This window comes from Cherax quadricarinatus, chromosome 50, assembly GCF_038502225.1.
Source record: "Cherax quadricarinatus isolate ZL_2023a chromosome 50, ASM3850222v1, whole genome shotgun sequence".
In the NCBI taxonomy this organism is placed as follows: Eukaryota; Metazoa; Arthropoda; class Malacostraca; order Decapoda; family Parastacidae; genus Cherax; species Cherax quadricarinatus.
Window position 1 is genome coordinate 11,146,499 of NC_091341.1, and position 24,770 is coordinate 11,171,268.

The following is a 24,770-nucleotide window of genomic DNA, read 5'->3' on the forward strand; positions in this document are numbered from 1 at the left end:
CATCATCACTCCCAGGTCCTTCACATTAGTTTATCCTTCTACTTTGTGGTTGGAATTTGTTTTAAACTCCGAGTCAGTTTTCATTTCTTCGAATTTTCCATAGCGGAGTAATGGAAATTTGCCCTCTCACAACTTCACGTTGTTTTCTGAGGTCCATTTCAAGACTTGGACCTCTTGGAGATTTGTAGTGTCATCAGTAGATGACAGTCATGCAAATTCTGACATCGTCATTAAAGGAGGACACGGTGCTGTGGCTTACATCTCTGTCTATGTCAGACATGAGGATGAGAAAGAGAATGGGAGCGACCCTACCAGGACTGAACCTCAGACTTCGCAGACGCGCGCGCGCACACACATACACACATGTTAGGAAGAATCAGTCATAAAGTGGTCAGGAAGTGGAACAGTCTGGCGAGTGATGTAGCGGAGGCAGGAACCATACATAGCTTTAAGACGAGGTATGATACGGCTCATGGAGCAGGGAGAAAGAGGACTTAGTAGCGTTCAGTGAAGAGGCAGGGCCAGGAGCTGAGTCTCGACCCTTGCAATTACAATTAGGTGAGTACACACACACACACACACACACACACACACACACACACACACACACACACACACACACACACACATACACACACACACACACACAGACGATGTGAAGCTAATGAGGAGAATTCAATCGGATGAGGATCAGGCAGAACTACAAAGGGATCTGGACAGGCTGCAAGCTTGGTGCAACAACTGGCTCCTAGAGTTTAACCCCTCCAAGAGCAGAGTCATGAAGATCAGGGAAGGGCAAAAAGACCACAGAGTACAGTCTAGGGGGCCAAAGACTGCAAGCCTCATTCAAGCAAAAGTATATTGGGGTATGATATAGAGCACATCACCTGAGGCGCACATCAACCAAATAACTGCTGCAGCATATGGGCGACTAGTAAACCTAAGAATGGCTTTCTGACACCTCAGTAAGCAATCGTTCAGGGCTCTGTACACTGTGTTCGTCAGGCCCATACTGGAGTATGCAGCACCTCACATCTAGCTAAGCACGTCAAGAAATTAGAGAAAGGGCAAGACTAGTCCCGGAGAGGTTAAGGGAAATCGACATGACACTGGAGGACAGGAAAGACAGGGAGGTGGGACATGATAACAACATATAAAATACTGAGAGGAATTGACAGTGTGGACGGATACAAAATAATCCAGAGATGGGAGACAGCAACAAGGGGTCACAATTGGAAGTTGAAGACTCAGATGAATCACAGGGATGTTAGGTAGCATTTCTTCAATCATAAAGTTGTCGGGAAGTGGAACAGTCTGGAGAGTGATATAGTAGAGGCAGGATCGATATACAGCTTTAAGAAGAGGCATGGCAAGGCTCATGGAGCAGGGAGAGAGCAGACCTAGTAGCGTCCAGTGAAGAGGCGGGGCCAACAGCTATGACTCGGCTCCTGTAGCCACAATTAGGTGTACACACACACACACGCACACACACACACACATAACTAACACACACACACACACACACACACACACACACCTAAACTAAGCCGGGAGAGTGAACGCTCGGTCGCTGCAGTTTGCTGAGATGAGATGAAAAGCTGTAAGCCTTCTCCCTGAAAGCTGGCTGCCTTGGATCAAAGTCTAGCGCAAGCTGGACTCCAAGATATTGGTCCAGTGTGGGTAGATTGGTAAAGCACTGCGTACCTTGTTCCAAGGTTCGTAGGTTCGAATCTCCTTCAGTCAGAGATCAGTGTTTGTGTATATTTCGCCTGCTCTTGCGAATTCCTTGCATATATATATATATATATATATATATATATATATATATATATATATATATATATATATATATATATATATATATATAAGGCAATTACGTACACATTTATTAAGGCAATCTTCTGGCAACCTATCTGGTCATTTCGTCACCGATCTGTATAAATTAGGTTAAATTAGTTTATTAGTCAGAAGAAATATCGAGGTTAGTTTTGTTTAAGACCTATTGACCGTACGAGGTTCATTAAGACCTGTCGCCCAAGACAGGTCTTTCACCCTTGAAATATTAAACAGAGGGTATACATACTATCAGTGTATACGCACAAATACTCTGCATATTTACAGGCACAAGCCACCCTGTAATATGCATTGTATCAACGATGTAATTTATATGATTTCAGTGGAATTCAGATAAAATAAATAAACCACAGTTATGAAGAGAATATATATGCTCAGAAATGTGTGTATTGATCACCGAGTAAACAACAGGTATGTATTTCTCAGTGTATATAAAATTTAATTTATTCCCCTTCCTATGGAATAAAATATCCTAATTCTATAACACAAATGAAAGTCCAATGATCACACAACAGACTAAAACACAAGAAGACAAGTTAATTACTTCAGTAACTACAAAAATATAACAGAAAATATGAAACAATATAATATATGTAACATTACTTTCAGGATTACTGAGTGAAATATTAATCCAACATAATATAAGTGAACGACCTACCTTGCTTAATCTTGAAATTTTTCAAGCACCAAACTTACACTACTGCTCCTTAGTTGTGTTAGAATACAACCATGAAGGAATTTTGAAGATTTGCATTTCCTTCTGTTTTTTTGTGAGAAGCGGTATACCTGCATGGGTTATTCATTACGATGACTATCGGAGGCTTGATCCTCCGTCCGCTAATCACGAAACAGACATGCCTCTTATTCGAGGTACAAGCTAAGAGTTACAGAGCGCTGGCACCAACAATGGCTTTCAGCGCTCATGTTAATAACATGGAAAATATACACATGCCACACACTAGCGCATGAAAACACTAAAAAAAAAAAAAGTCTCAATTAACCAATAAACATTCTCACACGAGGCTCAAATAAATAAAACATTCCATCTTCACATGTGAGCGTGAGTACCAACCTTCTTCAGTAGCGAGTGTGGTCGAAGCAGTCCACAACAACAGCAGAAGTAGACGAAGGAGGGAGATCATGGTGTAAGGCCAGACGTTGTAAATATTTATAAGATCCACTATTCTTCCTCTGAGGGAACTAAATATGGAGTCAGGCACCGTGAAATTGTTTATCTACTATGAAAGATTTTTCCAAACGTCGTATGTCAGATATGTATATGTTATATACGTGTATTTAAACATTGATAATAAATAAAGGAATTCAAACTCTAGGAACCCTTTTGTTGAAAAGTAAGTTACACATCACAATCTGGGAGCAAAAAAGTTCTCATATTTGCTGTGAAAGTTTACACGAATGTCAGAAATCACTTAAAAGTAGTAAAATACGGAGAAATAAGAGCGTAGTTTACGTAGGTACAGTAGGGTCAATAAGTTCCCGTGGGGCTCACTTGCCGCCTCATTACCACTATCTCATTACCCTAACATCACCACCAACCGGAGCGACAAAAGCAGCAGCGCGAGCACTGCACTGCCAACGTTGTTTCACGTCCCCTTCAGCGACACCTGCCGGAGACACACTGAGCCGCAGCTAGTCTGCTGCTGCTGGCTGCCAGGTTCTGCTCAGACGCACATGCTCCTGTTCGAGCCCCGCTCACGCGCCGCCGCTGCCCTTCGTCTGCCCCGCCCTGAGCAACTAACACCGTGCTCAGGTGGTGGCGGCTAACTCAACAGTGCACAGGAATTAAGCTAATAACTCATTTAATTTAACACCATGCTATCCAGCCGCAAAGGATGGCTACTGGGAGCTTCAACAAACACGTTTTCACACTTGTACATAAAATATCTTTACACTCAATGATAATCCCATACGCTCGTCAGGGCAACGATTTATTAAGGGATCTACTTTTTTACCCAGCTCTATTTTGTTTTACAGTCTAAGAGTTGTTAGTCTGCCTCAACTCATTTCAAAGCCCATTCCTCTCTAATGTATGCTAACCGCCTCCTGGTATGGGACCCACAACAGTCGACTAACACCCAGGTACCTACTTACTGCTGAATGAATAGGGTGAGCATGTGTAAGGAAACATGCCCAACGTTTCCACCCGTGCTGGGGATTGAACTCTCGGTATGTTAACTGAGTGCGTTACGAACAGAACCACAAGCAACCACAATGAAAGGCGTGTAAGGCAGCTATACACTCGACCACGGCACTTTCCCCAGACGTGGTAGCGTGAGTAAGGCACGTTCCCCCCAGCCACCTCTGTATCCTGGGGAGGTGAGAGCGAGAGAACCTGCCACTTTCCACACAGAGAGGGGAGCTTACTGACTACTCAACACTCTCACTTCACCAAGGCTTGAAATGCATCTTTTCCACGAAACAAATCTGTGTGTGTGTGTGTGTGTGTGTGTGTGTGTGCGAGAGAGAGAGAGAGAGAGAGAGAGAGAGAGACATAGTTATGCTTAAAGCTCATCGATTACACGAGGGTCATTAAGGCTGCATGTCACCTGTTCACAGCCAGTCGGGAATACTTCAACCCCAAGAATATGGATTTGAAGTGTATATACCCTGAGAGATGCAAACCTCTCGGTGTACATACATTGAGCGACGTACACTTCTTGGTGTATATATATAAATAAATACTTCTTGATACGTATACACAGGCAAATACCTCTTGATGTATATACTGAGATACATGCTTCTCGATGTATATACAATGAGAGACGTGCACTTTTTGGTGTACATATCACTAGTACCAAGACCAGCAGTGTAATATAGCTTCTGCACCGCGCGTGCTTCAAGAATCAAGTGAGCAGAACCAAGTAAGCTTTTGAACCCCGTGTGCTTCTGAGCCACGAGTGTTCATGAACCACGAGTGTTTCTGAACCACGAGTGTTTCTGAACCACAAGTGTTTCTGAACCACGAATGTTTCTGAACCACAATTGTTTCTGAACCACGAATGTTTCTGAACCACGAGTGTTTCTTACCCACGAGTGTTTCTAACCCACGAGTGTTTCTGAACCACCAGTGTTTATGACCCACGAGTGTTTCTGAATCACGAGTGTTTCTGAACCACGAGTGTTAATGAACCACGTGTGTTTCTGAACCACGAGTGTTCCTAAACCATGAATGTTTCTGAACCACGAGTGTTTCTGAACCACGAGTGTTTATGAACCACGTGTTTTTCTGAACCACGAATTTTTCTTAAGCACGAGTGTTCTGAACCACGTGTTTTTCTGAACCACGAATGCTTATGAACCACGAGTGTTTATGAACCACGAGTGTTTATGAACCACGAGTGTTTATGAAGTACGAGTGTTTATGTACCACGAGTGTTTATGAAGCACGAGTGTTTATGTACCACGAGTGTTTATGAACCACGAGTGTTTCTGAACCACAAGTGTTTATAAACCACGAGTGTTTATGAACCCCGAGTGTTTATGAAGCACAAATGTTTCTGACCCATAAGTGTTTCCGAACCACGAGTGTTTATGAACCATGAGTGGTGGTTATGAACCACGAGTGTTTCTGACCCACGAGTGTTTCTGAACCACGAGTGCTTATGACCCACGAGTGTTTATGAACCACGAGTGTTTATGAACCACTAGTGTTTATGAACTACGTGTGTTTCTGAACCACGAATGTTTCTGAACCACGAGTGTTTATGAACCACGTGTTTTTCTGAACTACGATTTTTTCTTAAACACGAGTGTTCTGAACCACGTGTTTTTCTGAACCACGAATGTTTATGAACCTCGAGTGTTTATAAACCACGAGTGTTTATGAACCACAAGTGTTTATAAACCACGAGTGTTTATGAGCCACGAGTGTTTATGAAGCACAAATGTTTCTGACCCAAAAGTGTTTCTGAACCACGAGTGTTTATGAACCACGAGTGTTTCTGAACCACGAGTGTTTATGAACCACGAGTGTTTATGAACCACGAGTGTTTATAATCCACAAGTGTTTCTAACCCATAAATGTTTCTGAACCTCGAATGTTTATTAACCACGAGTGTTTATGAACCACCAGTATTTCTGAACCACGAGTGTTTATGAACCACAAGTATTTATGAACCACGAGTGTTTATGAACCACGAGTGTTTGTGAACCACGAGTATTTCTAAACCACGAGTGTTTATGAAACACGTGCGCCTCGAAAATGATTGAGTTGCACTTCGATGAAAAAGTTGTTTCTCTCCCCTTCCTCGGATCAAACCTAGTTATCTCTCAGTTCCCCAGGCGTTGTACAACCCATACGGGTAATACGCTTGCATTTTATTAGAACAACGTACTCTATGCTAAATAGTCATAGATATCTAATGTTCACAGAAAGATTTTGATTTTTTTTATACAAATTGTGAAAGCACATACCCCATTGTGTGTGTGTGTACTCACCTAGTTGTACTCACCTAGTTGAGGTTGCGGGGGTCGAGTCCGAGCTCCTGGCCCCGCCTCTTCACTGATCGCTACTAGGTCACTCTCCCTGAGCCGTGAGCTTTATCATACCTCTGCTTAAAGCTATGTATGGATCCTGCCTCCACTACATCGCTTCCCAAACTATTCCACTTACTGACTACTCTGTGGCTGAAGAAATACTTCCTAACATCCCTGTGATTCATCTGTGTCTTCAGCTTCCAACTGTGTCCCCTTGTTACTGTGTCCAATCTCTGGAACATCCTGTCTTTGTCCACCTTGTCAATTCCTCTCAGTATTTTGTATGTCGTTATCATGTCCCCCCTATCTCTCCTGTCCTCCAGTGTCGTCAGGTTGATTTCCCTTAACCTCTCCTCGTAGGACATACCTCTTAGCTCTGGGACTAGTCTTGTTGCAAACCTTTGCACTTTCTCTAGTTTCTTCACGTGCTTGGCTAGGTGTGGGTTCCAAACTGGTGCCGCATACTCCAATATGGGCCTAACATACACGGTGTACAGGGTCCTGAATGATTCCTTATTAAGATGTCGGAATGCTGTTCTGAGGTTTGCTAGGCGCCCATATGCTGCAGCAGTTATTTGGTTGATGTGCGCTTCAGGAGATGTGCCTGGTGTTATACTCACCCCAAGATCTTTTTCCTTGAGTGAGGTTTGTAGTCTCTGACCCCCTAGACTGTACTCCGTCTGCGGCCTTCTTTGCCCTTCCCCAATCTTCATGACTTTGCACTTGGTGGGATTGAACTCCAGTAGCCAATTGCTGAACCAGGTCTGCAGCCTGTCCAGATCCCTTTGTAGTTCTGCCTGGTCTTCGATCGAGTGTATTCTTCTCATCAACTTCACGTCATCTGCAAACAGGGACACCTCAGAGTCTATTCCTTCCGTCATGTCGTTCACAAATACCAGAAACAGCACTGGTCCTAGGACTGACCCCTGCGGGACCCCGCTGGTCACAGGTGCCCACTCTGACACCTCGCCACGTACCATGACTCGCTGCTGTCTTCCTGACAAGTATTCCCTGATCCATTGTAGTGCCTTCCCTGTTATCCCTGCTTGGTCCTCCAGTTTTTGCACCAATCTCTTGTGTGGAACTGTGTCAAACGCCTTCTTGCAGTCCAAGAAAATGCAATCCACCCACCCCTCTCTCTCTTGTCTTACTGCTGTCACCATGTCATAGAACTCCAGTAGGTTTGTGACACAGGATTTCCCGTCCCTGAAACCATGTTGGCTGCTGTTGATGAGATCATTCCTTTCTAGGTGTTCCACCACTCTTCTCCTGATAATCTTCTCCATGATTTTGCATACTATACATGTCAGTGACACTGGTCTGTAGTTTAATGCTTCATGTCTGTCTCCTTTTTTAAAGATTGGGACTACATTTGCTGTCTTCCATGCATCAGGCAATCTCCCTGTTTCGATAGATGTATTGAATATTGTTGTTAGGGGTACACATAGCGCCTCTGCTCCCTCTCTCAACACCCATGGGGAGATGTTATCTGGCCCCATTGCCTTTAAGGTATCTAGCTCACTCAGAAGCCTCTTCACTTCTTCCTCGGTTGTGTGCACTGTGTCCAGCACTTGGTGGTGTGCCCCACCTCTCCGTCTTTCTGGAGTCCCTTCTGTCTCCTCTGTGAACACTTCTTTGAATCTCTTGTTGAGTTCTTCACATACTTCACGGTCATTTCTTGTTGTCTCTCCTCCTTCCTTCCTTAGCCTGTGTGTGTGTGTGTGTGTGTGTGTGTGAAAGGGGGTCTCATTTTTGGTCTTGACATTCTTTGACAATGTATCATGGCGAAAATATTTTCAAAATTTCACTTCAGTTCAGTTGTCACTTTGCATATCTGAGATACGGTCGTATCGTGGTCTTGAGATACGGTCGTATCATGGTCTTGAGATACGGTCGTATCATGGTCTTGAGATACGGTCGTATCATGGTCTTGAGATACGGTCGTATCATGGTCTTGAGATACGGTCGTATCATGGTCTTGAGGTACGGTCGTATCATGGTCTTGAGATACGGTCGTATCATGATCTTGAGATACGGTCGTATCATGGTCTTGAGATACGGTCGTATCATGGTCTTGAGATACGGTCGTATCATGGTCTTGAGATACGGTCGTATCATGGTCTTGAGATAAGGTCGCACCATGACCTCAAGATACAGTTGCACCATGGCCCCCAGATACAGTTGCACCATGGCCCCAGATACAGTTGCACCATGGCCCCCAGATACAGTTGCACCATGGCCCCCAGATACAGTTGCACCATGGCCTCCAGATACAGTTGCACCATGGCCTCCAGATACAGTTGCACCATGGCCTCCAGATACAGTTGGACCATGACCTCCAGATACAGTTGGACCATGGCCTCCAGATACAGTTGCACCATGGTCTCCAGATACAGTTGCACCATGGCCTCCAGATACGGCCACAACATGGTCTCCAGATACAGTTGCACCATGGCCTCCAGATACGGCCACAACATGGTCTCGAAATTAGGTCACACCATGACCTCCAGATACCATGGCCATGATGGCCGTTCTGCTACACAAACTTATCCAGCCTCACAGTACTCAATATCCACCAATCCACGATAAGCTACTTAAGCATTAGCGATAGTTATCGTGGTCATGTTAGGCCACAAATCCGCTTATACTGTCTCCTGGAAACACGAAATCAGCGCAAGCGAGGATAGGGTTTCCGGCTCGTGATAAGTGCAACGAGGATCGAGCTTCCGACGCTCCGTGAATGACCCTCACGGGTTTAGCTCGTCATTTTATAACACAACTCGTGCAAATATAAATGTCAATGCGCGTGGTTATTAGACTTTTGTTAAACGCTTATTTATATTCATATTCACATGAAGTGGTAATCTCTTGTTAGACTTTTCAGGGCAAGGAGTGTGCAGTTGTCCCTCAGTACTGTGTCCCTGAGTCTTTGTTTCACTATTTGTCCCTCAGTACTGTGTCCCTGAGTCTTTGTTTCACTATTTGTCCCTCAGTACTGTGTCCCTGAGTCTTTGTTTCACTATTTGTCCCTCAGTACTGTGTCCCTGAGTCTTTGTTTCACTATTTGTCCCTCAGTACTGTGTCCCTGAGTCTTTAATTCAATAGTTATCTCTCAGTAGTTTAATCTGTTCGCGAACAATTCGAAACTGACCGCGAACAATTTCTATAGTTTTGCGAGTCAGGCTGATCTGTCCGCGAACAATTCTAAACCGTCTGCGAACTGCAAAAACTAAAAAAAAAATAAGTATAGTGCTGAACCAGTCCTCGGTGATGGAGTACGAAGATTAAATAGCATTTTTTTTGGGACTCTAAATTACGAATGAATAATGTTAGCAATATTTCTGATAGGGCGAACAGCGTTGAACTTGGAGAAAATGCAGAAGTGAGGAGGAAATGAGAAAAAAAATACTTAGTGGTACAGGCTTAAACCATTATTGCCTATTATATCCTCCGTGAGAGAGAGAGAGAGAGAGAGAGAGAGAGAGAGAGAGAGAGAGAGAGAGAGAGAGAGAGAGAGAGAGAGAGAGAGAGAGAGAGAGAGAGAGAGAGAGAGAGAGAGAGAGAGAGAAAATAATATAGGTGACCGAGGCAAAAAAAAAAAATCAGATATATTCACCGGTCGTAATGAGTAAATGCCTAACTATTGTAAATCCTTGGCACTAATAAATATTTAACTGTTAGAAATACATTGCTGTTATTAATACCTTGCCATTACTAATACCTTGCTGTTATTAATACCTTGTTATTTCAAGTACTACCACCAACGTTCGTGAGAGACGGCAGGTACGGTACAAAATACTTCTTCTTAAGTAAGTTGCAGGACTACTACTCCACATTTCTTTCTTCTCTGAGAAGTATCTCTCTCGATGCGTATGGACTGAGACGAGCTGTGTATATACCCATGGAGAGGTGTGTATCTTAGTCTACCTGAATCCGTATATGAGAGCTTAAGTACCTTTGGTTTGGTACAGTGGCACAATTGCGTCAACTATGGGAAAATACTACTACAACTACTACTACTAATAATTATTATTATTATTATTATTAATATTGTTATTTTCATTATAATTATTTTAATTATTGTTGTTGTAATTACGTTGTTGTTGCTGTTATTATTATTATTATTATTATTATTATTATTATTATTATTATTATTATTATTATTATTATTATTCAATTCACTGAGTGCACTAAATTCGTAGGGGAAATGGGTGGTACTCAGATCGAAATAAAAACCATTTCGCTTCCGTAAAGGTACCTTCCTCTAGGGGTATGAGCATAAATACTGTATGCTAAACGTACCTTCATTACTACTGCGTTTCGGCCAACCATGAGCGAAACATGGATCCAATAAGAGCCTGGTCTGCATACTGTGTCTTCATAGCCACATCCTCGACCGCTTGTGTGCAAGCGACATACCGCCTTAATGAGCATCACGTAGTCGATAGGCTTCAAACCTAACTAACCAATTACCTTAAATCAGCCTTATAGGAAGACAAAATAATGATTACCTTACGCAAATCTGAGACAAAAATAAAAAAAATAATTCCACGTCTACAAAACTATTTTTTTTTATTAGCACATCAACCATTTCCCACCTGGAAAAGAAAAAAACACTTTCATCATCATTCACGCAATCACTGCAACTTATCAACATTCCTTATTATTTATTGAGCACTTTTCAGTCTCCGTAGGATCTGTTTTTAAACAGTAACAACAAAACAAGAACTCTTTCGTCCTACTCAACACCCTGGAAAGTTTATCTACGTCTGTTGTGTACTTTTGGGGGACGTAAACCGGAGAGTGAACTTAAGTTGATGTTTGAAGAGTACGTTATAAGACGCCAATGAGGTTCCTGGTGGTGTGTACTCTAGCGTTGTGTACTCTAGCGTTGTGTACTCCAGTGTTGTGTACTCTAGCGTTGTGTACTCCAGCGATGTGCACTCCAGCTTGTCGTACTCCGGCGTTGTGTACTCCGACGTTGTGTGCTCTAGCGTTGTGTACTCCAGTTTTGTGTTCTCCAGCGTTGTGAATTCCAGCGTAGTTTACTCCAGCGTAGTGTACTCTAGCGTTGTGTACTCTCTCGAAGTATACCCCAGCGTTGTGTATTTTATCGTCGTGTACTCCAGCGTTGTGTAATCCAGCGTTGTGCACTCTAGCGTTTTGTACTGCAGCGTAGTGCACTCTAGCGTTGTATACTCTAGCGTTGTATACTCTATCGTCGTGTACTCCAGCGTTGTGTACCGCAGCGTAGTGCACTCTAGCGTTGTATACTCTATCGTTGTGCACTCCAGCGTTGTGTAATCCAGCGTTGTGTACTCTAGCGTTTTGTACCGCAGCGTAGTGCACTCTAGCGTTGTATACTCTATCGTCGTGTACTCCAGCGTTGTGTACCGCAGCGTAGTGCACTCTAGCGTTGTATACTCTATCGTTGTGCACTCCAGCGTTGTGTAATTCAGCGTTGTGTACTCTAGCGTTTTGTACTGCAGCGTAGTGCACTCTAGCGTTGTATACTCTATCGTCGTGTACTCCAGCGTTGTGTACCGCAGCGTAGTGCACTCTAGCGTTGTATACTCTATCGTTGTGCACTCCAGCGTTATGTAATCAAGCGTTGTGTACTCTAGCGTTTTGTACCGCAGCGTAGTGCACTCTAGCGTTGTATACTCTATCGTTGTGTATTCCAGCGTTGTGTACTCTAGTGTTGTGTACACTGTACTGTCACGTAGCTTGTCTTTCACCACAAGGTGAAAAACATTGAGAATGACCTTCATGATGACCTTTCCAATCATTTCATATTCAACTGAAAGGTCAAGCAAGACATTCTAAGGACGCTTTCTGAAATGTGGAAACTCTAATAAATAAGGAAACACTCTAAACAAAGAAATACACTTAAAGAAACACTCTTAGAGATAGAAACACTTTTAAACAAAGAAATACACTTAAAGAAACACTCTTAAGCAAAGAAACACACTTAAACAAAGAAAGGCTCTTAAACAAAGAAACACAAAGACTCTTAAACTAAGAAATATTCTTAGAGACAAAATGCACAACAATATACATCAGATTTAAAAAAAAATGACTACCAATACTTAAAAGCAAGAACCACTGAAGAACTCCCCCAGGAATGATGAACACGAAAATAACTCTGAGAACACACAAGAATTTCACAGACGCACGAAATGTGACGAATAAATACTGAAAAAACCACGCAGTAAATAATGTCGATCGTCATGTATTATGTTTTGCGTATAGTGTGGGAGGGTATCGTAGTTCGTGAATTTATGGAGGTATTGTAGCCCCATGGAAGGGTGAAAGCATTGTAGCTGGTGCAAGAGGAAGAAAGGAGTCCAGGGGCGTCTCCAGAGGTTATATATAGGAGGGGCTTAGGGGTAGCAGTGTGGGTGGAGGGGAAGGCAAAGTAACAGGTTATATATATATAGGAGGGACTTATGGGTAGCAGTGTGGGTGGAGGGGAAGGAAAAGTAACAGGTTATATATATATAGGAGGGACTTATGGGTAGCAGTGTGGGTGGAGGGGAAGGAAAAGTAACAGGTTATATATATATAGGAGGGACTTAGGGGTAGCAGTGTGGGTGGAAGGGAAGGCAAAGTAACAGGTTATATATATAGTAGGGACTTAGGGGTAGCAGTGTGGATGAAGGGGCTAGATAACTTGTTTTGAAACAACGTTATAATTATCTTTACCTTATTTGACAGGGCTTAGAAGGGCTTAAGTTCTTCCTGTCCCCCGTTGACGCCGCCCGTGACTCGTAGCTCGTTGAGTAAGAGAGATCGTATCTCGTCTATGTAGAGAGTTATTATAACTGGTAGATGTAGAAAGTTATTATAACTCGAGAATGTAGAGAGTTATGGTAACTTGTTGATGTAGAGAGTTATCATAACTCGTTGATGTAGAGAAGTTATAAGTCGTGGGTGTAGAGAGCTATCATAACTAGTATATACAGAGAGAGAGAGAGAGAGAGACAGAGAGACAGAGAGAGAGACAGAGAGAGACAGAGAGAGACAGACAGACAGACAGAGATGATGGTCTCTAGGCACCATGATGGTAATGCTGGTGCAGTAGTAAGGATGAATGGGAGGGTGTTGGCACCTGGAGAAGAAGTTGATATCCTTGGGGTGAAATTTGACTCCAAACTAACCATGAAGAACCATGTCGTAAATCTTGCAAACAAGGCAGCCAGGAAGCTTACAGCACTTCGCCGTATCTCGCATCTGCTTGACAGTAGGGGTTGCAAGATTCTGTACGAGGCACAAGTACGCTCACACCTTGAGTATACTCCACTTTCTTGGTTTGCCTGCCCCCCCCCCTTCTCATCTGCGACTTCTTGACAGAATAGAGAACAGGGCAAGACGTCTCATCTCTCGCCTGGACCCATCCTGGATAGATCTGTCATTTCAGCAGAGCCTTCAACACAGGAGGGATGTGGGTGGCCTTACTGTTATGTACAAGGCCAATATTGTCAAAGTACCACACTTGGATCCACTTCGAGGACAGCGTGAAACAAGCTTTTATGCCACAAGACGGGCAGAAAGCAGCAACATCACTCTGGCTGTACCCTTCTCCAGAACATCACTCCATCTGAGATCATATATACCCAGGATGACTCGAGTATGAAACACATTCGTACAGCATAATGATGTCAACGAGATAAAGTCAGTTGATCAAATGAAAATGCTGGCCCACAGATGGGCCCAACTTCATCCTGTTCCCTACTTGTATGTCTCATAACAGTAAAAATGCTTTCAAATGAGCTGATGTAGGTAACAGCTCTTAGTTTGCCACTATAGTTAGGAATCCTTAACCTGTAAATAGCTTGTCAATAAAGCTAGGGATCCTTAACCTAACCTTGTCAAACCCTGTGTAAAGAGAGAGAGAGAGAGAGAGAGAGAGAGAGAGAGAGAGAGAGAGAGAGAGAGAGAGAGTTATCGTAGCTCCTTTAAACAGAGTTGTCGAGGCTCGCAGAAACAGCTCAGGTATTGTAATTTGTTGGGTAGTACTGTAGCGCTGCTTGGTCACCAGAAAGTCGTGTCGTAGCTACACTCACAAGCTTCTGTGATGCATTAACACACTAGATGTGAATCATCGGCATTAGCGTGTACAAAGAAAGTAGTCTCACACCAACATACATATATCACACAGTAAGTTTGTGAAATCAGCGGTAAAATAGGAATCTCTCTCTTTATTTTCACTTTATTGCTCCCTATGCCCAGCTTTCTCTACCACTCTGTCTCTCTGTCTGTCTGTCTGTCTCTCTCTCTCTCTCTCTCTCTCTCTTTTTGCTTATACATAAGTACACTTAATATGTAGTGTGCATGCATATTTTCATATTTTTTAGCAATAAATGAAGCTACTTTTAAATACTTAAAGCCTTAAACGATGCTCAAAATAATTAATTCTAAGCACATCCAGTTTAATTTTCTAACTCACAGCGATTACTAAATTTCCTAATAACTTCTTAAAATATTAGAAATCTAAAACTTAAAGTGCGGTTATCCCAATAATTTTCCGAATGATTTTAGTGAAAATAAATCCATTAATAAGGGAATATTTGATTGCCCAGACATGTATAAAAGGAATTTATGGTTTTCATTGCCTCTATATATTCAGGTATAAAATGAACTGGTACAGGTCAATCCACAATAAGAACACTGGAAATGAAGCCAACAGGCAGTTCGTGAGCGACATAGCAACTTCAGAATTATACCCAGGAGCCATCTGCCGTCCGCTGATGAGACCAGCGGGACGAGTTTTTTCCTTCCTTCGGATCAGGAAACAGCAACCACGTTGATGGACTGTCTAGCCCGGGGATGGACCGGTATTGTGGTGAATGAACCATTTCATGAAAGGTGGTACACTCCGTGGACCACACACTTAATATAAATGCAAATCCATAATGTTGGCACAAAACAAAGCTTTGTATTTGTGGATACAGACTATGAGAACAATATTAATTAACATATATAGAGATTTTGGTGAATAAATACGTACATCACTTAGCTTTCTCCTTTCATATTAATACTAATAACAATTATCCTACAAACACAAATACTACAACTAGTAAGAAGAGACAGTTACGGTGCAATATAATTAGTACTTTCAGTACATCACTGTAACAGAACAAGATCGATCTTACTGGCTAATCTTCCGTTGAGAAGTTGTCTTTCTCCTTCCCTAATGAAGTGGTGACAAGGTGGAGTTTTGCTGTTTTCCCCGCCCATCTCCCACGTAAAAATCATAGAAAGATTTTCCTATTGAACTATGCAATGGAGAGCCACAGATTATTTGGTGGGTTAAATTTGGCCCGAGGGCCCCATCTTGTCCACCCCTGTAAGACCCTTGCCGATAACCCTGGAAACCCTTAGCCTAGTGCTAGTGTACTTATTACCCCCAGTGCTACAACATTCCCACCCATCCTTCAGAGTGTAGACACTGTACTTACTCCCCCCTACTTTTTGTTGCTACTTCCACTACCAGCACTACCACTACTTCCTTTTCCTCCTCTCTTTCTCCGGTCCCTATCCCTCTCCCTTAAGAACATAAGAACATAAGAAAGAAGGAACACTGCAGCAGGCCTACTGACCCATGCGAAGCAGGTCCATGTCCCCTCGCCCCCGGATTAGCCCAATGACCCACCTAGTCAGGTCATTTCCACTTAAGGAAGGAGCACGGCATCAGATCTAGTAGCACAAGCTAGTCAGGTCCAACTCACACCCACCCGCACCCACTCATGTATTTATCTAACCTATTTTTAAAACTACACAACGTTTTAGCCTCTATAACTGTATTCGGGAGTTTGTTCCACTCATCCACAACTCTATTACCAAACCAATGCTTTCCTATATCCTTCCTGAATCTGAATTTTTCCAACTTGAAACCATTGCTGCGAGTCCGGCCTTGGCAGGAAATTTTCAGCACGCTGTTTACATCCCCTCTATTTATTCCTGTTTTCCATTTATATACCTCGATCATATCCCCCCTAATTCTATGCCTTTCGAGAGAGTGCAGATTCAGGGCCCTCAGTCTATCCTCATATGGAAGATTTCTGATACATGGGATCAACTTTGTCATTCTCTTCCGTCGGTGTGCCTTGTGAATGGTTCAAATCGGACCGAAAAGTCGTCACAGGCCTTTCTTTCTCTTATATGCGGGTAATTTGTGTACTGTACTTACTGCGTCCAGGGCTACAACATTCTAATCCATCATTCAGAGTGCAGCACTGTACTTATAACCTCCATAGCTAAAACATTTCTACTCAACCTAAAAATCCTTATAATCATAATCATAATTTTTAGGGGGGTAGACCGGTAAACCAGCGGAAGGCCTCGGTCAGATGACCAAAAGCTCCAGCAGCGGATTGTCATATGACTAAAACCCGCCAGGAAATACTTGTTCTGTTTCCTGACAAATTTTACTTAACCTAACCTACTTATCCTTCAGAATGAAGACACGTACTTACCACCTTCATAGCTACAACATCCCCACCCATCCTTCAGAGTGCAGCACTGTATTACCACCTCCAGAGCTACAACATCCCCACCCATCCTTCAGAGTGCAGCACAGTACTTACCACCTACAGAACTACAACATCCCCACCCATCTTTCAGAGTGCAGCACTGTGTTTACCACCTCCAGAGCTACAACATCCCCACCCATCCTTCAGAGTGCAGCACTGTATTACCACCTCCAGAGCTACAACATCCCCACCCATCCTTCAGAGTGCAGCACTGTATTTACCACCTCCAGAGCTACAACATCCCCACCCATCCTTCAGAGTGCAGCACAGTACTTACCACCTACAGAACTACAACATCCCCACCCATCCTTCAGAGTGCAGCACTGTATTACCACCTCCAGAACTACAACATCCCCACCCATCCTTCAGATTGCAGCACTGTATTACCACCTCCAGAACTCAAGTCCAACTAACTCAATACAACAATTTAATTCAGATTCGCATAAGTTATTCGATAAACATTACCTTATTAGTAAATTTGTTTTCCATTTGTACCCCGTGTCAGATTATCTACTAGTATGCATCATTTTTGGGCTAAGCCGAAACAATTTACCAGAGAAGTTTCACTTATAAAAAAATTTTTATTTCAGGCATTCACCATGCAAGCGGCGGCATTAGCGCTCTTGGCACGTACCGGGTCCGCTGAGCAAGTAAAAGACTAATAACGTTCTGACCAAAAATACTTCTTAAAGATTTACTGCATCCATTATACGTCTGAATCACGAGGAAACTTATTAAAAATGCATATATCACTTTGTGCTTGTGTTATTTAACTGTTTAACTGCAGCGGAAAATTAGTTGCGGAAAAAAGCGTCTCTGAGTTCTGATACTTTTCAAAAATAAGTTTAGAATGTATGAAGTGAAGAGTTAAACAGAGTAAAAGACAGTCTTAAAATATTTAGTGATAAAACTTAGCAACGTTGCGTTAGCAAGCGCTGTCACCGCTGTAATCTGAGAGTGTATGTCTAGAATACAAAATAAGACATTACTTCTGATTCTGCTGCTGTTGTTGCCTCTGACGCTGTTTGAGGACAAAGACCCCTAAGTTGCAGAACTGGCTATTTATTGGGGTAATGTTTCGCTCTGCGTAGAGTTTTCCCGGGTTATTAAACTCTACGCATAGAAACGTGGTCTAAATAAAAACTTGTTCTGCAACTTGTGCTTTTAACCTCATGCTTGTCACTAACACGATATCTTATCCAGATTCTGACGGTACCTCCCTTGTTTATTACACTCCTCCTCGGAGGTTACCGCCTCTGCTGCTCACACTCTCCTCGGAGGCTACCGTTGCTGCTGCTCACACTCTCCTCAGAGGCTACTGCCGCTGCTGCTCACACCCGCTCTTAATAATACTACCTCCCTACTTCTTGCACACCTTTTCTGACGCTACTGCTGTTACTTATTACGCTCCTTTTCTGACGCTACCGTTGTTACTTTTTACGCTCCTTTTCTGACACTACTGCTGTTACTTCTAACACCCTATTGAAACTCTGTCGTTGCATTTCTGACCCATAACTATACACCTATTTTAAATGGATCAAATTATAATGCTAGATATGAAATTAAGAATAAGGACGCTAATACAGTGTAAAACCGAATACCTAGGATGATATAATGACGACATTTGCCATGCAAACTTCAAAATTTCTTCACAAAAGAATGTACGTGTGATATTCAACGTGTAAACATTAAAATCAACACACTGGATGATATATGCAATGTAACCACTTTGAAAAGAATTAATATTCCACTGGCTTTCGTGATCTTTATAATACGAGAAATCACGTAAGCGCTTACAGTGTTATCAGGTTTCACTGAGATTTACATTGCATAGATAAGTATTTCTTGTGATCCTATTGCATCGTAGTATTACATACGTATTGCATATGGCATGTAAACAACAAAATTAAGGCGTAGGATAATATATGGCTAGGAGTACGCAGATCCTCCCAGATTGCTCTACCAGCTTTCCTATCCTTTTTCATGGCATCAAACGAGTTGATAATACAAATTCTTCCTGATACACTCAGTGACTCAGCAGGAATAAAAGACGCAAGCTATGCCAGTGCCATCACTGAATGGGAGACTCTTGCTGCTCCAGCACCAAACCCTAGTGCGGCACTGGCTCACAAACAGTCAAGCTGGGATGGCCCGATCGCTGAAAAGGTGCTTGCCAACATGCTCAGGGCTGCAACATCAGATAGGGAGACTGCCCATCTCCAGGCTGTGAGCGCACCTCACTCCGGGGACTTCCTCCAAACAGTTCCCATATCACAAGTGCAACTAATGTGACATTTATTGTGGCAACGTTTCGCTCTCCAGGAACTTTATCAAGCCATTACGCTCTCCAGGAGCTTGATAAAGCTCCTGGAGAGCGAAACGTTGCCACAATAAATGTCACATTAGTTGCACTTGTGTCCTTTTACTTTACATATTGTCGGTAATTCTACCAACTTTATTACAGTTCCCATATCGGCAATGGGAACGCGACTCGACCCTAAGATCCTCCGTATTGCAGTGGCTCTGCGCCTTGCTGCCCCAATTCACACAGAATATACGTGTATTTGCGGAGAAGCGCAAGCAGACCAATACGGTCTACATGGTCTTAACTGTTCCAAAACCAAGGGCTGGCATGTAAGGCACAATGAAGTCAACGACATCATTAAGAGAACCCTTGCTACAGCTGGATGCCCATCCAAGAGGGAGCCCCGATCACTAGCAACCAAGAATACCCACAACCCAGCAAACCGCCCCGACAGGATCACCATTTATCCTTGGAAGAATGGCAAGCTCTTAGCATGGGACTATACCTGTGTGTCCACGCTGGCTGACACCTATATCCATCACAGTGTGGGGCGACAGGGAGGAGCTGCTGACCACAGGGAGGAGTACAAGATCAGCAAGTACAGGGACATAAGCCAACAGTATCAATTTGTCCCAGTGGGATCAGAGACCTTGGGATCATGGGGAAAAAATGCCACACGTTTCCTTAAAGAATTGGGTTCCAGACTCATCGACACCACCAGGGAACCAAGGGCAGCCACTTTCATGTTCCAGCGCTTCAGCATGGCCATCCAAAGGGGAAATGCTTGCTGCATACTTGGCTCGCGTCTGGCCTCGGAGGAGCTGAAGGATATTCATGATCTTTGATACATTGTGCCATTGTATTCATGTTTATGTTTTTCTGTAAATGTATTCTGTTTATTAATAAATGTTCACATAGAATATCAAATATAGGGGGTGGTAGGAGAAGAAAATATTCAAACAGCTCCGGGGAGAACCTTGAGTTTTCCCTGAGGTACGTTTATTGTCTTCTCTGAGGATGAGGGTCCCCATTCCAGCCATAGAGGTGGTACTTCATTATATTATAAACATATATATATATATATATATATATATATATATATATATATATATATATATATATATATATATATATATATATATATATATATATATATATATATGTGTGTGTGTGTGTGTTTGTGTGTGTGTGTGTTTGTGTGTGTGTGTGTTTGTGTGTGTGTGCGTGTGTGTGTGTGTGTGTGTGTGTGTGTGTGTGTGTGTGTGTGTGTGTGTGTGTGTGTGTGTGTGTGTGTGTGCAATAAGATCACGGTAAAAGGTGATATCTCAATATGCAGAACAACCACTGTGAAAAAAAATTGTAAAATTCCAAGCACTTTCGTGAATTCTCACATTATCAAGGAACTGATAATGATAATAATGTGAAACACGAAAACACTTGGATATATATATATATATATATATATATATATATATATATATATATATATATATATAACAGCACTGCGCTAGCCAAGGATTCGAACCCATGTTGTACTGGCCTGCCTCATGGTAAGCGAGAACTACATGACGCTTTAAACCACTGGACCACCCAACCCTACAAGAATGGCGCAGCCAGCAATGCTAGCTGTTGGGCCGCCATCCGAGGCCATACGGAGGTGTGGGTGGTCCTGTGGTTTAAAGCGTCATGTAGTTCTCGCTTACCATGAGGCAGGCCAGTACAACATGGGTTCGAATCCTTGACTAGCGCAGTGTTGTTATTGATCAATACCATATATATATATATATATATATATATATATATATATATATATATATATATATACATACATACATACATATAAACAATGTTTTTCACTAAATGATGATCATGAGTGAGAACTAAACTTTAGGCCTGAATGTATTTTATACACATGAATTTTTTGCTTTAAAATAGGTGTATAAGAGCGGAGTGGGTTTACTGAGAAGAGATTTACGACCCCTCTCTGGGGAAGACAGACTTGCGACCTCTCTCTCTCTCTCTCTCTCTCTCTCTCTCTCTCTCTCTTGAGAATAGACATGACCTCTCTAGTGCAGAGAGTGACTTACGACATCTCTTTTGAAAAAAAAAATTACCGAGTTTTCTAGGGAGAAAAGTTTCACACATTTTCTCTAGGGAAGAGAGCTCAGCAACCTCTGTCTAGAGGAAAGATCTGTAACCTCTCTCTCTAGGAAAGAGAGAAAGTCACTTGCGACCTCTCTCTAGTAGAGAGAGACTTGCGATTTCTCTCCCGTGGTGCGGGGACTATCGGATGACCATCGCTCCAAGTCCTTCCTTGACCGGGGCAGATAAGCCTCAGAGTGAAACACGATGTGTCGCTTGACCACAATATTGCTCCGCAGCCTCGAGAGAAACGTTTGCGAGGCGTCCAGCAAAGGAGGGAGACACCCCAGCAGCTTCCCTGGTATTTAAAACCTGGTCTAAAATCTGGGTGGGCAGTGTCCTCTGATTTTCAGCTTGTTCGTTTCTTTCCCAATCTAAAGTACATCGGAAATCCAATAGTTCTTCTCAATTAGGACAGATTAGACTAAATTTCAATGTAATTATCAGGTAATAACAATATATATAAAATATATATAACAATATATATAAAACGTGCGTTTCTTCCCGTTTACTGAGAAAGTTTGATTCTTGGTTGAGAAAGCACCTTCACCCAACATAGGTTTATATAATTATAATTAATTATAGTGAATTTTATCCTAAATTATATACATGTTTGCTATGTACCGGAATATGTTGAAATACTGGATTAAACATCCTTTATTTACACTATGTATAATTTATTTAATCTGTTTACATTTATTTTCACAATATACAACATATTTATGCTTAAATTTATTTCAGAAAGGGACAAAGTTCCTTGCATATTGAGATTAAACTGTCTCTCATATTTGAGTCAACAAATAATTTCTTCTTTCCCTCCTCACATGCCCGCACTTTCCCTTCCTTCCCACTCTTCACCCTCTTTCTTTCATCCTCTCCCACACACTTCAAACCCTCTCTTCCTTCATCTTATTTCCACACACATCTCTCACTTCTCTTCTTCTCCCCTCATACCTTCCCTACTTCCCTTCTACTCCCACTTATCTTTCACTTTCAACGTACTCCCAGATATCTTCATCACTTCTGAATGCGAAAAAGATTTACGAGCTCTGGTAAGCAGTATTCTAAAGCAAAGACAACAGTGCGTAAGTGTTCGCAATAAAGTTAATAGAATTTTTGGCTTCACATCAAGAAGTATATATACCAGGAATCCTCAGGTTATACTGTATCTATATATACATATATATAGTTAGTTAGGCCTCATTCAGATTATGCTGCGCAGTTAGGTCGCCGTATTACTTGATAGACATAAATGTTGTGGAAAACGTACAGAGAAGGACGACATAGTTGATCCCATGTATCAGAAATCTTTCCTGGGAGGACAGTCTGAGGGTACTGAATCTGCACTCTCTAGAAAGTTGTATAATTAGGGGAATAATATTGAGATGTATGAATAGATGATAGGAATAAATAAAGTGGATATAAATAACGTGTTAAAATATCTAACCAAGGCAGGATTCGCAACAGTGAGATCAACCTGAAAAAATTAGACTTAGTACGGGTATAGGAAAGCCTTAGTTTAGTAATTGAGCTGTGTTTGAGTTCTGTTTGAGTGTAATGTCATGTTTTTCTGTTTATTACATAGGCATTATAATTATTATATATGCAGTGTAAACACAGAGCATGATAATTAAATTTATAGAGGTTTCTTGACCTCTCAATCACCTACTCAATCTAATTTCTTGTCACTGTTATAATGGTTTCGTGTGCTTCTACTACTACTACTACTACTACTACTACTACTACTACTACTAATACTACTACTACTACTACACACACACACACACACGCGCGCGCGCAACTAAATTGTAAAGAAAATCCGGGAAGAATACATCCTCCTTTAATTTTGCAGGAGACACTAGCCCTGTTTCCCCTGTCTCCTGCCGATACTGTTCCCACGCCATTACAAAAATAAACACACACATTAAGCTTCCCCCAGACCCAAACACGTACATTCAGCCTCTTTTCTGAAGCGCGCAAACAACAATTCTCTGATGGCGGCCAAGCATCTTGGTTCTTCATACCTCCCCTAATACGCACTCTCCCCAGTGGTCTGGACACTTCATCCCTCCACTAAGAGGTACTTTCCCCAGTGTTTGGGGTCTTACCACGTTTTCTCCAGCTTTAGAAAGATGAGACTGGTTTGAAGAAGATGAGGTAAATTTGGGGACGTGTGTCTGGGTTTTCATCCACGTTAGTTACAAAAGTCTGATGCGGCTACAATGGAAGACAAAGACACCGATGATGAAGAATCTATTATTATGATAATATTATAATGACACTATTATTATGACATGATAATATTATAATTGCACTATTATTATAATGACACTATTATTATGACATGATAATATTATAATTGCACTATTATTATAACAATATTATAATGGCACTGTTGTTATGACAATATTAATGGCACTATTGTTATGACATTATGACAATATTATAATGGCACTATTGTTATGACATTATGACAATATTATAATGGCGCTATTGTTATGACATTATGACAATATTATAATGGCACTATTGTTATGACATTATGACAATATTATAATGGCACTATTGTTATGACATTATGACAATATTATAATGGCACTATTGTTATGACATTATGACATTATTATAATGGCACTATTATTAAGACATTATGACAATATTTTAATGGCGCTATTATTAGGACATTATGATAATATTATAATTGCACTATTATTATGACAATATTATAATGACACTCATCATGACAATGTTTTCCCCCTGTTGAGAACTTTATTTCGTCTGAAACTTGATAAAGCTTACACAGATAGAAGCATTTCAACAACAAAAGCTTCCCCTGCACAACAAACGCTTCCCCTGCACAACAAGAGCTTTCCCTGCCCAACAAGAGCTTTCCCTGCCCAACAAAAACTTTCCCTGCACAACAAAAGGTTTCCCTGCACAACAAAAGCTTTCCCTGCACAACAAAAGCTTTCCCTGCACAACAAAAGCTTTCCCTGCACAACAAAAGCTTTCCCTGCACAACAAAAGCTTTCCCTGCACAACAAAAGCTTTCCCTGCACAACAAAAGCTTTCCCTGCACAACAAAAGCTTCCCCTGCACAACAAAAGCTTCCCTTCACCTGTCGTTTCTTCACATCGTCCACGGTGGTATTTCTTGCACAGAGTCTTTCTTCTCGTTTTTCCTCCTTGCGTTTCTCGTGTATTTTTCTTGCTGGAAGATATACACAGTGTGTTGTATACTTTCTCCAAACTGATAATTTCTCACCCTCCTGCTGTCTTTATATTTTTAATATTAAATATTTTTATTTTCGTCCTGACGTTCTTATGCCATTTTTTACATCCTCTCAGATGTTATACCACAAGACGGGCAGGCATGAGCAGCTTCACTTTCATCACACCTTTCCCAATAACAAATGGAAACGTTTTAATCTCTAGAGG